Source organism: Miscanthus floridulus, chromosome 3, assembly GCF_019320115.1.
Source record: "Miscanthus floridulus cultivar M001 chromosome 3, ASM1932011v1, whole genome shotgun sequence".
Lineage (NCBI taxonomy): Eukaryota > Viridiplantae > Streptophyta > Magnoliopsida > Poales > Poaceae > Miscanthus > Miscanthus floridulus.
Window position 1 is genome coordinate 35550942 of NC_089582.1, and position 16275 is coordinate 35567216.

General features: G+C 40.7%; 1 non-coding gene across 1 annotated transcript; it reads left to right on the forward strand.

Annotated features, from left to right (window-relative positions):
- The first annotated feature begins 2384 nt into the window (after positions 1-2384).
- LOC136547677 (small nucleolar RNA R71) lies at positions 2385-2493 on the forward strand. The gene has a single exon (XR_010781641.1). It is a non-coding gene; the product is annotated as a small nucleolar RNA R71 (small nucleolar RNA).
- The last annotated feature ends 13782 nt before the right edge of the window (positions 2494-16275 follow it).

Here is a 16275-nt window from a genome sequence, read left to right on the forward strand (position 1 = left end):
TATTACACGCCATAAAGTTGTTTATATGGGGCTTAATGATTCACTTAATGCAAAACTTAAAATAAGACTAAACTAAGATAAGTTTATTATGAGAGTCAATTTTTTATTTTCTTTATATATATATAATAATAATTTTTTTAATATTTATTATGCATAAAAGTAAACATGCTAAAGCTTGGAAAATTATGCATCTAAATTAATGTATGCTTATGCAGAAAAGATTTCTAATGCAATGCAGAAAAGTAAATATGCTAAAGGAAAATTATGCAATTAGAAATAAATATGGATAACTACCGAGTTACCTTTCTGCGAGGGTTTGGTGTTTTAAGTTTGCTGAACTAGACTTCTTGGCAAATTCATTGTTCGGGTGCCTCATTTGGTCCCGGAGATGGAGACCTGGATGGTGACACCTCCTTCTTTCTCCAAACTTGTTTAGGTTGTGACTTTGACTTTGGTGTAGCAGGTTCATTGTTCTCTACTTGTTCTTCTCCTTTGTTCTTTAGAAGTTGATTCCTGCGGTGAAATGTTGATCGATGTCTTCTTTTGGAACAATTCTTCTTAACCTGTTTGTTAGCTGTATAACTATTGAAAGCACATTTTACCTTCCAACCTAGAAATTGGAAGTGGACTCGTCCTGATCCCACATAGATGATAGCATTCGTGGTGTTGAGGAATGGTCTTCCAAGGATGGGAGGAATTTATTCATCTTCTCCCATGTCAAGAATTATGAAGTCGGTAGGAACATAGTCATCTTTGATCTTCACCAAGAAATCTTTTGCTATTCCATCCAGAAACCAAATTGTTTGGTTCGCCATCTATAATTAAATATATGTAGGAAACAAAGGTTCACCAAACAAGTAATCATATGTTACCTTAGACATGACGTTAACACCTGATCCAAGATCACAGAAAGTGTTGTGGAAAACTTGTTGTCCAATTGTACACTCGATCGTTGGTACGCCTGGACCTTCTTTCTTGGTAAGGAGGGGTGAAATGAGGAGATGGTTGTAGTTGGATTGAAGTGTGGTAATCATTCCAATATATTCATTCTTTGGTTGTACAGCCTTGGATTTCCTTGCTCTTTGATTCTTCTTCTTACCTTTGGCTTCTTGAGTTGGGTATTGTACCTATGACATGTTAGGAGATTGCACTTTGTGATATTTAAAAGTAAATCTCTCCTTTCTATCATTGATAGTGAAGCAGATTTTGGCACTGTCAGCATAGATGTTGGCTTTAGCAGTACTCAGGAAAGGTTGTCCTAGGATGATGGGTGCCTTTAGATCATAGCCAGTGTCCAAAACTACAAAATCCACAGGTACATACGAGCTCCCAACTCGTATACATATATTGTCTGCAATTCCTTCTACTTCTCGAGTTGATTGATCTACAAGCTGCACACACATGGTTGTATATAATAAACAATTGAACTATAAGATTTTATCATAAATTACCTTTGGCATGACATTTACGCTTGCACCAAGATCACAAATGACTACCTTGAACTCATGTGGTCCAATCATGATTGGAATAACAGGTTGTCCTAGATCACTTTTCTTGATAGGCAGGGATTTATCCCGCCATCCTCTAGCACTTGGTTCCGTGTAGAACTCTGAATTTGCTATTTCAATGATATTCATAGTTTTGGGTTCTTCCGGCTACCTTGGAATCTTTCCTTTTTAATTTGATGGGATAGCAGCCACAAGCTGAGCTATTTGTAATTCTAGCATTTTATTAAAGCTAAGTTGGTTTTTAATGGCAGATGAGAAACTATCCAATTTAGTATTTATGTTTTCTAAGATTTTATCATTAGAAGCAAGCTTTTCAGAAATAGTATCATTCATTTTATCTTTTCCTAACACTAAATCTTTCAAGGATGGTTGATTATAAGAATTATTAAAATTTTTACCTTGATAATTACCTTGGTAGTTACCTTGATAATTGAGCCGCTGTTGTTGGCCCCATCCTTGTCCTTGTTGTTGTTGAGGACAATAATTATTGTTGTTGATGAAGTTCACATCCTCTTGTGTTTCGGGACAGCTGTTCCTCGAATGTCCAGTATTTCCACGACTTCACTCGTCATGTGTGAATCAAAGATTTGCATAGCATCTTACTTTTCATTGGCTTGGTCTTCAAGCCTCTTCATTAGCGAATCCATTTTAGCAGACAACATGTCTACTTCCTTAAGTGTGTGCATACCTCCACCTCTCTTGCGGGGTTGAAGATGTTCTTTAGACCAGCCTTGGTTAGAAACAATCTTCTCTATAAGAGCTATTGCTTGAGTGATTGTAAGAGATAAGAATGCTCATCCAGTAGCAGCGTCGACATTTTCACGAGTACTATTGGTTAATCCATGATAGAAAGTTTGCATAAGCAACCAATTCTCCATCCCATGATGAGGACATTCTGAAATATATTCTTGAAAATGTTTCCATGGCTCGAGAATTGCTTCATCACTCTGCTGTTGAAAACTTGAAATTCTTTCACGCAAAGCATTGGTTTTGCCCACTGGAAAGAACTTTGATAGGAATGCATTGGAGCACCTTGTCCAGGTAGTGATATTGTCTTTATTGGCATAGAACCATTGCTTTGCCTTCCCTAAAAGTGAGAATGGAAAGAGACAAAGTAACACGGTATCTTGAGTGACTCCTTTGATAGTAAATGTACTGCAAATCTCTAGAAAATGCTGAAGATGGGCACTTGCATCTTCATGTGCCTTTCCACAAAATTGGCTAGCATGCACCATGTTAATGAGAGCTGGCTTAAGTTCGAATGATGCATTTCCTGTGTTGACATTAGGTACAGTGCAATTATTTGTAGTGTCTAGAGAAGAAAATTCATGGAGAGTCTTTTTAGCCATAGCTTCAGAACTGGTGTTGAGCTTTCTCCTGATTGATGTGATTAAGAAGTTGATGCTTCCTTGGCCTTGCTTTTCTTACTCTTCCTAATAAGAGATTCTGGATCTTCAATGAAATTTGATGGAAGGTTGAAATCGGACATGCACTACCCAGTAAAAGACACAAATAGATAAAAATAAGGGTAAGCCTGCTAGAGCAGTGGTGAATAGTTTTGATACATCAACAAGTAAAGTTTAATCAATTCTTTCATTGCCTTTATCCTCCCCAGCAACGGCGCCAGAAATGCTTGTTGGTATTTGTTAGTGTGAATTAGAAAATAAGCATTCTGCAAGCGCACAGATATACCATTGTAGCATTTCACCAGGAGAATTCTAGGTATCGTTATTTATATTTTACCACTGGGAGAAAGATGGCATGAAAAAGATTGATAAGTTATACTTATGATGAATCAATGAACTAAACACTTACTCTAAATAGGGGTAAGTCAAATAATGTATGTATGTATATGATAAGCATAACACTCAGAGAGACTCCAAATATAGCAACAACTAGTCTAATTAGAATACAAGTGAGATAAATTCCTAATTTATTCTTAATTAGAAGTCAAAGCAAAACATGTCATTGTATATACTTAGCAATAGCAAAAGATTAACTCTATACTTATACAAGGGGACATCTCTATGGAGAAGTATAGTAAGTATACTTCTTCATAGTGACTTAGGTCCTGCTAGTCCTACAAATGGGGGTGGAATACAGAGGATCTATGAGGTTGTCACCCCACGTAGATCTACCACTCCCAGAATGGAGGGTGCATCCACAAGCAAGACAATGTATAAGCACCACGCTTACACATAGTTTGGCTACTCAAAAAGTTCAAACACTTAATTGAGCGCTTTGTGATCCTATGCATAGATATAGTGATAACTCTAACTATACTAGGCATATACTCAATGTAAACTAAGAATATAATAACTAAGAACATAATATAAATAAATAGTAATGTCATCAAGTAGATAAATATGAAGGATACAAGGGCTATACCAAGCATCCAGTGACTAGATCTAGAATCTGAGCAGCAGCTTGACTCTACTAGATCTAACTAAACTAAACAATGCCATGAATATGTGTTTGTGGAGCTTTTCTCTCTTGAGGTGGTTCTTGATTGATCTCTCAACAGTTGAGATGAGATGATGCCTTCCTAGAGGGAGTCTAGGGGTCCTTTTATAGGGGTGATTGAGTAGGGAGCAAGTAATCACCACATCATCGATCCGCAGCAATTCTTCCGCCCACCATTGGATCAAACTGACCTAAACAAACAGTGGAGATACATCCTCAAAGTCGGTGGAATGCAACTGGCACTGGCAGGTGGGCCCTAGGGGTCGGCTGACCTATAGGTGTGGTCCCCATCCATGTGGATCTTCTTCTCTGGCCCATGATTGATGGATTAAAGCCCAGTAGAGTTGGTTTCATTGCGATTGGATTTGATTCCTTGAGATAGTGTGGCCTAATTTAACTTGTTTTCCTCCCGCATTCACAAAATCATCACCAAAACTTGTGGAAATACTTAGTTTAAACATCTAGACCTATGTTGGTGATTAGTTTTAAAGATAAATATATGTCATATTAATAATTATAGTTGTAGCATCCAGTTTTAAGAACAAAACCAGATATGCACTATATGTGAGCCTAGGAAATCAAATCTCACATATAGCTATAAATAAGGGTAATATCAATAGACAATGCTTAATATATAACGTACTTAATACAAAGAATATAACCTTATATAGTAGACTGCGGAAAGACAACTCCAATCTTTAGGTGAAGACTCCAACTCCACAGGGACAACTGACTGGTTGATCACAAGCCTAACTCCTCCAGACTAGCAATCTGGTACCCATCTAGGATTTTTCCAAAGATTTAAAAAGTAAAACAAGCGTAAGTACATGTCGTACTCAGCAATATAATATGGCATTCATGAGGCTCAAAAGGTTGACACTGGTTTAACTGCAATTAGCTTTTAGTGAGTCATGTTTTTAGCAATTGAGTAGCTTCAAGTTTATCACTAGCCCACATAAACTCATGATCAGGTAAACATGAATAATGAATAGCATAAACAATTAACCATTAATGATCATCTATTTTGTAAGAGTACCAACGCCGCTCGTGACCATGAGCATGCCTGTTATAATAGTTTTACACTCTACAGAGGTTGTACACTTTCACCATGAGCCATGATTTACCCTTTTGCCCGAGGTAGCTAGCCTCTTGACCCACAACCTAGGAAGGTCGTTAGGGTTCACTATAAAGCCTTTCAAAGGTTCGTTTAACAAGTGTAGCCCGCTAAGAATTCCCCATCAACTAGTAAGATCCCTCCTCCAAGGCGTGACTAACAAAAAGATAATGAAACCAAAGTGCACTCCCTTGGCAGACAGTGAAACCAAACCAATTGGAGCCCATCTTGCGCCTTTTGGTAAGCTACTACGAGCTAGAAAAGGTCCTCATACTTAACTAAAGCCAGAGCCATGTAGCACTCATGGTTGTACTATAAGTCCTAGTTGACCACTTACAGATAAGTCCTTAGGGAGAGAAATCTAGAGCACCATAATAACAGCCTAATGCTCTAGCCCTCTTGAGCCATGTTGCTAAAAGGCATCTTTTAGTGTTTATTACATATACCATTAGTCAAGTTACAAGATCATGGTTATTTAATTGAGCACTAGCATCATACTACCCAATGCACAAACCCAAGGTGTCAAGGTACAGGTTCAAGTGCTAGGAAGTCCTTATAGGAAACAAGGTTGACACATGCAGTATGAATTTAATGATTAAAAGTGAGTAGGTATCAAGGATGATCCCATGCTATACTTGCCTTAACTCTGATCAGATCTTCTTCTGGTCCTTAACCTCCAAAGGATTACTTCTTGATCACCAACGCAAAGCTCACCGACTGGACATGATCATAGATCACCACACAAGCATTCATGCAATCATACATGAAGCAAACAATAGAGCTAAATTAGAACAATACACCAAACATATAAAACAACAAGTAAAAAGGTTTTAAAGATGTTCTACACGTTGCTATGAATACACAAGCGCGAAAAGCACGGTAATTGGAGCTACGGTGCAAAAGATGAAACTACCAAAGGATTTTACTTTGAAAAGAAAATTGTAGGCTTCTTTATATTTAAATATATAAAAGCTTAGATAAGATATTTTCAGAGAATTATTTAAACTGAATGAAGTCAATTATATTCGAACTGGAAAACTAAAGTATAATTAATCATATTTTATTTTTAAAATCTAGTTGCATAAGTATTATTCAAGTTATGGTTTAAACCATAAAATTCTAGAGGTGGAGACATAGTAAATATTGTTACTAACGTGTAGATTATGTCGTTATGAATCTAACGCAACTTGAATGGATCAAATCGGAGCTAAAACAGAGAAGTTATGAATTAAACAAGATTTCCTTTAATAAAATAATAGATTAAACCTAACCTTGAATTTTAAAAGTTAAAAACATATCTAACAGTAGGATGAACATGTAGATTATGGAATTACAAACCTAACACAAGTTGAATGGATCAAAACGGAGTTAAAGCGAAAAAGTTATGGCCTAACAAAAACTAGTGGTAAAACTGTAAATAGATGAAAATGTATTTTGAATCTAATCCGAAAGAAACTACATTTTCAAAAGAAGAAAACGTATTCTGTGAATACACTTTGGACTGCATGTTCGAATATAGAAAAGTGCAGGGGCTCTTTAGAAAAATTGCCAACCAAACGGGTATCTTTCAATCTGGGCCGTCGGATCTTAAACGGAGGGTGGAGATCAGATCAGGAGGGGGAAGAGAGAGCACGGCCGGCGGCAGCGAGTCCAGTCGGTGGTGCCATGGTTGGAATTGGCCGGTGCTCATCGATATGACGGCCCTTACCACTGTCGGGCATGGGAAGAGGACGGGAACCAAAAGGAGCTCAAGGCGGACTCGATCGAGGGGTTGGAAGGGGCTGCAACGGCGCAGGGACGAGCTCGGCTTGGTTGGGGCGGCTCGGAGCTCGCTGGAGAACTATGGCGGTACGACACAGGTGGTAGAAGGTGAGGGAGGGGGCGAGAACGTTACCCACGGGTTGCTTACCTCCTCGCGGAGCTTAGGGATGCGGTTGCGGAGATGGAGGAGCAGTGGAGCAGCGAATCGACCCCAGCAGCGGATCTCTTGCGGCTCTACTTGGGCTCGGAGGCGTACGGCTGGCTCTCGGATTCTATGAGGCAACATGGGTGCGGTTGCTACTTATGAGGGTAGTGGGGGCTTGAGGTGCACGCATATCAGGGTGGTGTCAGGGCAAGCGTGGACTCCCAGCCAGAGTCATGGCCGGCTCGGACATGAGCTAGAGGAAGGAGAAGACCCTGCCGCACCAGCCTAGAGTGTTGGCGAGAGAGGAAGCGCGGCCAAGCTACAGTCGAACCAAGAGAGAGGGAAGCGGCTCAGCTGGCCTTGCTGGGCTGGCCTGCTTGCGTGGCCCGTGCGAGGGAAAGGGGAAGGGCGCTGCGGCTCTACTGGCGCTGGGTTGCGGCTTCGTAGGGCTCTGGCCCAAGCGAAAGAAGGAGAGGGGAGTAGGCTTGCGGGTAAGAACCAAAGACGGGGGAGGTGGAAATGGGCCGCTGGGCCAACAGGCCAAAAAGGGGAAGAAGGTGAGGAAAATTCTTTTCTTTTTCTTTTCTAATTTCCAAAGAAATTTTCAAATCCAATTCCAAATCAATTCGAAGTTTGGTTTCAAACCACACAATGCAAAAATAATATGCAGCAGCATGTATGCACAACATGTGTGTAGACCCTATATTTGTTTTTAATTTAATAAAAAATATTATTTTTCTAAGTTTAAATGCTCACAAAAATACATAATTAACTCAAATTCTCCTATTTAAAAGTGATGCAAATTTTAGGGTGTTACAATAGTGGACGTTATTGACCGTCAACAGAAGTCCCACTGACTAAGGGCGATCATAACGACCCAAAAGCATTCCTCACATCCTAGGTTGACCTACGAGAGGACATCGGAAGTGTTGGAGGTGAGCTCACTTGATTGAATTGAGAGATAAAGAGCATATGAGAGTGATTCGAGATAGAGAGCTTTGATGAGTGATCAAATAGTGGATTAGTGTTATACTAATTAATATCTAGACAAGTGATAGGGTGGTTAGGTCCTAGGGTTAATGGTTAAACATTGTTAACATTAGAAATATTCATCAGACGAACTGTGAAATCAACGGACGGTTCGTGGAAATTAATCCCAAAGCTAGCAAGTTTGGGTTTGGCTCTGAGTGAATTGACAGAACATTCCAGTGACTTACCAGATGATCCATGGTGTCAATGAAGAGTTACCCATAACAATCTGTGAGTGCAGGGACTTAGTTATTCTAGGTGTTTTGGGGTTCACGGACGATCCATGAAATTGACCGATGCTTCGTGGTGAACTAGGTGCTCTCAGGTTCTCTAGAAAATCAATTTTTATTTTCACAAATGATCCGTGGATCTCACGGATGATCCATGAAAGCATTATCAATGAAGACTAAGTGTTGGCTATGATTTTTGGTGAAGTGTTTGTGTTGACGGACACTCCATCAATGTGTCGATAGAACCTTTGTTCTTCTTTGTTCATGATGCTCAAAAGTGATTCAAGCCTAATTTGTGGATGACGTTTACCATGCATGTGCTAGGGCTTTCTAGGGTTGCTCAGGTGACATGTTAGGCTAGGGATTGCTAGGTTTTGAGCTCTAACTAATCGGTGCATCTAGTGATTTGAGAAGTGATTAAATCATGAGAAAAGAGATTCATGAAATTGGGCATGGCAACTTATCTTTGAGATTGGGTAACCTCTAGGCCACCAAGATTAGATATGGAGTCTTGCTCATCCTTGATTCCAAGCAAAAGAGATGGATTTGGCCATTCATGAGATTTCTTGCAAAAATCCATAAAAATACATTAGAGAGAAATTAGAGAGATTCATGAGATGATTGAGCTAGGGATGATCATGAGCTTACTCTTGAGATGATGGAGTAACTACCAAGCATCACATTGCACCCATGCATAAAGAAATCATGAGTTAGGGTTTGAGAGAGGATCTCAAGATAATGAGATGAGAGTTCTTGAGCTAACCATGGATTGGGAGAGGAATGGAGATGTTCTTGAGCTTGGGATGGTGCTGATCCTTCCTTTTCTTCGTTTCTTTCTCTTCCTTCTCTTCTTCTCCTTCATTTTCTCTCTCTAGTTCTTGCTTTGTTCTTAATGTGTTGAGAGAGAGGGAGGGGAATGGAATGAGGGAGTGTGTGAGAAAGTGAGTGGAGCTGAGCTGATTCTGCTGATGTGTATCTCATTCTTGTGCTGACATGTGTGGCCCCTTTCATAAGGAGATGGACAACTCATTCCAATTCTGATTCTGCTGAATCAATGAATTAATGGACGGTCCACCGATGTAGCCGAATGCTCCGTCAACACACTGACTTTACCCAATTGATTTAGAGAATGGGGGGTTTTGGCATTGAGGCCAATAATCATGTCCTAGAGATTGATAATCATCATTAGAGAGGTCAGAAATGTTGATTGGTGTTCTTCTCATAGTATCTTCTCGAGGTTGATTCTGGGTTTACCATGGTTGACTCTAGGTTGACTTTGGTTGATTTGTGAGATTTGATAAGGTTGGGTTGGGAATTTGGAGTCCTTGTCCTAGTAGAGAGCACTAGGAGTCCTTTTAAAGAGAGTGATAAGGTGATCCTTAAGTGTTTGAGCGGCTGTGCAAAGTCATCAAGGAGGTTCTACCAAAGGTTTTAGTTGGAACGACTTCGGGTCATGACACTACTAATACCAACTAAATTGAATAATGGATTTAGTATTCGATTTCAAGCTATCCATTTTCTTTTTGTCATGACCCAAAGTCATTCCAACTAAAACCTTTCTCAAGAACCTCCTTTATAACCTTGCATCGCCCCTCAAAACACCCAAGGATCACTTTATCACTCTCTTTGAAGGATTCCTAGTGCTCTCAACTAGAACAAGGACTCCAAATTTGCCGATCAATCGTGCCAACTCTCTCAAGTCCACCGAAGTCAACCCAGAGTCAACTGTGGTCAACCGACCTTTGGATTTGAGAAGATATTCCAATAAAGATGCTAATCAACATCTCTGGTCTCTTTGCATGTGTTTATCACCCTGTAGGACATGAAGAATGGCCCCAATGCCAAAACCCCTTTCTCTGAATCAATTTCTCTAAATCAAAGAATTGATGGAATGTCCAGACTAAATCGGTGAACCATCCGTTAATTCATAAGTTTAGCAGAATCAAGTTGGGAATGAGCTGTCCTCAACTCTCCCTTGGACCCACATGTCAACATGAATTGGGATATGTCTTCAGTAGAGGAAACCCATCTTCACTCACCCTCTTACTCACCCAACTATTCTCCACTCTCTCCCATTCTCTCTACAAAGGATGAACAAGATGAACTAGAGAGAGAGAGAGTGAAGGAGAAGAAGAGAAGGAAGAGAAAGAAAAGGAGAAGAAGGAAGAATTAGAACCTACCTCAAGCACCAAGAGCATCTCCATCTCCCTATTAATCCATGGTTAGCTCAACAGCTCTCTTCTCATTTCCTAGAAATCTTCACTCAAACCCTAACTCATGATCTCTCTATGCATGGATGCAATGTGAAGCTTGGTAGTTGCTCCATCATCTCAAGAGTAAGCTCAAGATCATCCCTAGCTCAATCATCTCATGAATCTCTCTAATTCCTCTCTATTGCATTTTTATGGATTTTTGCAAGAAATCTCATGAATGGCCAAATTCATCTCTTTTGCTTGGAAGGAAGGTTGAGCAAGACTCACATCTCTGATCTAGGTGGCCTAGAGGTCACCAAATCTCAAAGATAGTTGCCATGCCTAAGTTCATGATTGAATCATTTCTCAAATCACTAGATGCACATCACAACTAGAGCTTAAAACCTAGCAATCACTAGCCTAACATGTCACCTATATAACCCTAGAGAGCCCCTACACATGCATGGTAAACATCATCTAGAAATTAGGTGTGAATCACAAATTAGCAATATGAGCAATGAAGAACATAGGTTCTATCGATGCATTGACAGAGCATCCGTCAGATTCACAGATCATCCATCAACACCAACACTTAACCACATCATAGCCAAACACTTAGCCTACACTGATAATGAATTCATGGATCGTCCATGAGAACCATGGATCATCCGTAAAGAATTAAAATTGATTTTCCAGAGAACCCGAGAGCTAGTTCACCACAGAGCATCCATCAATTTCATAGATCATTTGTGAACACCAAAACACCCATAATGACTAAGTCCCTGCACCCACAGATCATCCAGCAATTCACTGGAACATCCCATCACTTCACTCAGAGCCAAACCCAAACTTGCTAGCTTTGGGAATAATTTCCACGGACCATCCGTCGAATTCATGGAACGTCCGTCGAATATTTTTAATGTTTAGGATGTTTAACCCTTAATCCTAGGACCTAACCACCCTAACACATGATCAACTAAATATCAAAGCATCACTAATCCATCCTTGGATGATTCTCTCACATTCACCACAAGTCTCTCACTACATCCCCCACTTTTCCCACTTTTGTTCTCCAACTCTTCTGATGCGTTAATTCTTTAGGTCTATATAATATGTGAGGCACATGAATGGAAGGTCATGATTGCCCTTGGTCATCGAGACTTCATGAAAGGTAGGCCCCACTACTATACCCTATTTTGGAATAGTTATTATTGTCCATTACGAGTTTTCATTTCATTTAAAATAATGAACCACTTAATCATGTTCCACTAATTTAGACCAACTCACTTATGTTAATCATAGCCTTAACTTACCAATGGGTTTGGATCGCTTAATTGCTTAGCTGGCTAGCTTCGTTAGAAGTTGAGTGTGAGCGGATACTCACTCTCGCACATGTAGGAGCTACACTGGGATAATTAACTACTTAAAACATGCATGGGTGTTAACTGGACTCAATTTGCTCAATGTGAACAAGGACCAACCTTAATTTGAGATAATTAAGTGATGATCAATTGATAATCTCTACTCAAGCGAGGGGAAAGGTCACTATGAGTGTTGGATCTCAAGTGGCGTAGCTCATGGAGTTGCTAAGGATCGTTCATGGGATAGTGAGTTTGAGTAACCACACGTATAGACCACATATTGCTTATGGGGGCGGTGAGCTAACTACCTGGTGGTGACTCACTTATCACGTGGATTCGGCGCGAGGGGTCATTACATCAGTACCCATTCAAACCGTTCATGGGTTTGAGAGCCACATTGAGGAAAGGTTGGAACCATGAGGCAACCCTTATCCGGGCTCGGGTATGGTGGATCATCCTTGGTGTAATCTTCGGACAAAAACTTTTGGTTGTTCTTACTTCTAGACTCAGTGTAGTGTAAATGATGAAACTTGATGATGACATGAATTATAATATTTATCACTTAACTATGATTCATACTTACCACTTGTTAACATATCTATTCATGTTAAAGACTTGAAATTTGAATCATGAGCATAGCATATTCCAATAAACGCCATGCTTTTTATGCAAAGTTACACATGCCTATTAATCCTTGCATCCACCAAATATATATGTTGGTATAAGCCCTGCGAGTATGCAGTATACTCACGGTGTTGCCGATAAGTTGTTTTGCGGCTACTTTCGACTTGATGACCATTGAGCCAAGCTCAATGAAGTCAAAATGTAGCAGACCTCGGGATGGGCATCCCCCAAGTGAGCTGCAGTTACTCTAATATTAGTAGGAAAGTGACCGAGAGTAAACATAGTTAGATAAGGGTTAATTAATGAATTATCTAGATGTTATGTATAAGATATCTATCACTTGTAACTTCTTTTTTGGTCAATGGTGTAACTTGTTAAATTCTTAATGTATGATGATTGTGTTATGACAAATGCTTGATGATTGGCTCGTGTAATGTACCTCAACCATGAAAGGTCCTGAAGAGAAGGTGTGGGTGGCACTCTCCTGGGGATCCTAGGTGTTGGTTTAGGCTAAGATGGGTCAGCCAAGTGGATGGCACCCGGGTTAGCTAGGCTAGCACCCTAGACCACCACACTTTGTATTTAGAGTAAAATGTACATGCAGTCCTTAAACTTGTCCTATGGTGTAATTTAGGTCCCCAAACTCTCAAAATGCATTTTCAAGTACCCAAACTTCTATTGAGGTGTCATCTACGTCCATAACTCTCAAAATTTCACTTTTAGGTCCATGAACTTGTCATAGTGTGTCATCTAGGTCAAAACAAACTTCAACTAGCCCACATGTTGGTTTCTAGCACTCCATCTACATGCTATCCCTCTCTCTTCTAGCTCCATCTCCATGCTCTCCCCCTCTCTACACTTTCCAATCAAGTGTGGCATCACATCATAGTCATCAACTCACCATTCCCAACCCATGCCTTCATCATCTTCCATATCAAAGGCCACGACATCATCAATAGTAATAGCGACAAGGCCAAAGATAGTGCTCCTTAGGCAGAAGATGTAGGCTAACGACTACTTTGCCAATAAGCACCCGGTCAAGAATGGGGTGTGGATCCAACCGTTGTGGCATGTGCAATTGTGATGCAGTGTAGATTAGGTCCATTTGGACCTGAGTGACACACTAAGACAAGTTTAGGGACCTTGATGACACACTGAGACAAGTCTCGGTATCTAATTAATATTTCAAAAGTTTGGGATCTAGATGACACAAAAAAAAAGTTCGAGGACCTAAACATACAATTTAAGACTTTGGGACTTGAATGACATCCTAGGACATGTTTAGTGTAATGACCCGCAGTCGTTCCAAATAGAAACCATTGAACAAGATAACAGAGAATGTCCTACTACTCTCTTTTGGGAATCCCTGATGCCTTGGGTCAAGTACGAGCAACTGAGAATCTCTAATCACCATGAAAGATTCAACTCAATTCAACATCAGATAACCTTATTCTTAAACGAGAAGAAACCAACGGTATGACTGTTTCTCTCTAAAAGGAGCTAACCTGGTTTATAGTTCCATTTCTTCTCGAGGTCAAGAATGGACCCTTGGAATACCTAGAGTTTGGGCCCAATGCCAAAGACCTTGGTTCTTGACCAAATAAGCCAAGGCAGTGGACCAACGGACCATCCGCTGGATTCGTGCGGACCGCCGCTAGTCTACAGAACAGCAGCAGTGAGTGGGAATTGAGTTGTCCTCCACTATCTTATGGACCCCACTATCTCTACAGGTTCAGCTCCTCCCATCTCTCACTCTCCCATTTCTCATCCTCCCTCTCTCTCTCAAGAAAGCAAGAACAAGGAAGAACTAGAGAGAGGAGTGGAGAGATTGAAGAAGGAAGAAGATGAAGTGGAGCCCTAGCAACAAGATCAGCTCTTCTTCAAGCTCATGAGCTTCTCCATCTAAAACCCTAGCAATGGTTAGCTCTTGAGCTCTCTTCTCAAGTTTTTCTTGGATTTCTCTCCAACCCTAACTCTCAATCTTTCATGCATGGATGGAATATGGAATGTGATGATCTCTCCACCATCACAAGGGAAAAATCAAGGTCATGTTATGCTCAATCTCTCATAGATCACCCACATTCTCTTCATGTGGATATTTTGGAATTTTTGCAAGAAATATCATGGATGATCAACATGCCTCCTCAAGTTTGAATGCAAGGATGAACAAGTCCTTATCCATGATCTAGGTGACCCTATGGTCACTAATTTCGAAGTTAAGATCTCTTATGCTTAATCTCAAGTTTTGTTCATCTCTCTCTCATGGTTAGATGATGCAAGAATCATTAGTTGCACTAGATTCCTTTTGGATTAAACCCAAGCCATCACAAGCCTAGTAAGAGCTTGACACAACCCTAGAGTTATCTTGCACATGCATGGAGAACCCAACCTCCAAAAGAGGCTCTTCCAAACCAACAATCAAGAACATAGGTTCTATCGCCCGATTGACGGAGAATTCGCTAAACCTAGCGGAGTGTCCTTCAATCCTCCCACCTAGCCAAGTTTAGCCAAAAACACTTAAAACTAGTGGAGTGTCCGCGAATCCCCGCGGAGTGTCCGTCAAGTCATAAAGCTTGATTCCCAAGCAACCCGAGAGCACCTAGTTCCCACCGGAACGTCCGCTATACCCATAGAGTATCTACCAGCCTAGATAAATCCAATACAGAGAACCCGAGAGCAGCCTAAACCTAGCAGAGTGTCCATCGACCATCATGGACCATCCGCCAGAACACTCAGTGCCCAGAAATGCCTAAGTCCCGCGAGTCCGCGGAGTATCCGCCATCCCTTGCGAAGCATCCGCCAGTCGCCAGACAGAGGCGTACAAGGTAGAACCTTACCCAAAAGGTACTAAAAAATCTTAGATACACCTAAACCCAAATAATGCAATAGTAGAGCCTCACCAGAGATCTCTTCCCAAGTTCCAAATCTCGTTCTCTATCATCATCTCTTTATCGAATCGAGTGGCTATCTCCAATCCTTTCTATCCTCTCTTTTAGGCTAAGATAGCAAGTGAAGGACGTGTGTAGATCATTGTCCCGGGCTGCAGCTAGCAAGGCACACTATCAGGCAGGCAACCCACCAACCCTATTTTGGATACTCATTATTTGTTTTATTATGAGTATTGCATCTCATCTAGATTTAATTAAGAAAACTAATCTTGCTTCATTAATTTAGAACTACTCACCAGTTAGTTAACTTGAGCCTTTAATATAATTAATGGGTTTGGGACGATTAATTGCTTATTTGCTTAGTAATGTTAGAAGTCGAGTTTGAGAAGGGGACTCACTCTCACGCGTGTAGGAAGCCACACTGGGTTAACTAATTACTCAAAATACTGCAAGGGTGACAACTTGATTTAAACGCTTAATGTGACTCAGGAATCAACTTAATTTGAATCTCTTCTCATGATGATGAACCTGAACACTTGCTGCTCAAGCGAGGGGTAAGGACATGGTGAGTGTGGGATCTCACGTGGCATAGCTTGTGGAGCAGCGAGTTTGATTGACCACCCGTACAGACCACTTGCCACAAATGGGGGCGGTAAGCTGATTACTTGGTGGAGACTCGCTTACCAGGCGGATTCGGCATGATAGGTTGCGCGGTGTAGATGTGACAGCATTACATCGGGACCTAGCCAAACCGTTCGTCGATAAGACAGCCACATTGAGGAAAGGTTGGAACCATGAGGCAACTCTTACTATCGGACCCGATGTATGGAGGTTCGCCCTTGGTGTCCTAGTGGGTACAGTTGTTTTGGACGGAACCCCGGTTGTTCTTACTCCTAGACTTATTGTAGTGTAATGGATGATGATAAAGAAGGAAGTGATTCACTAATTGCTATGAACACC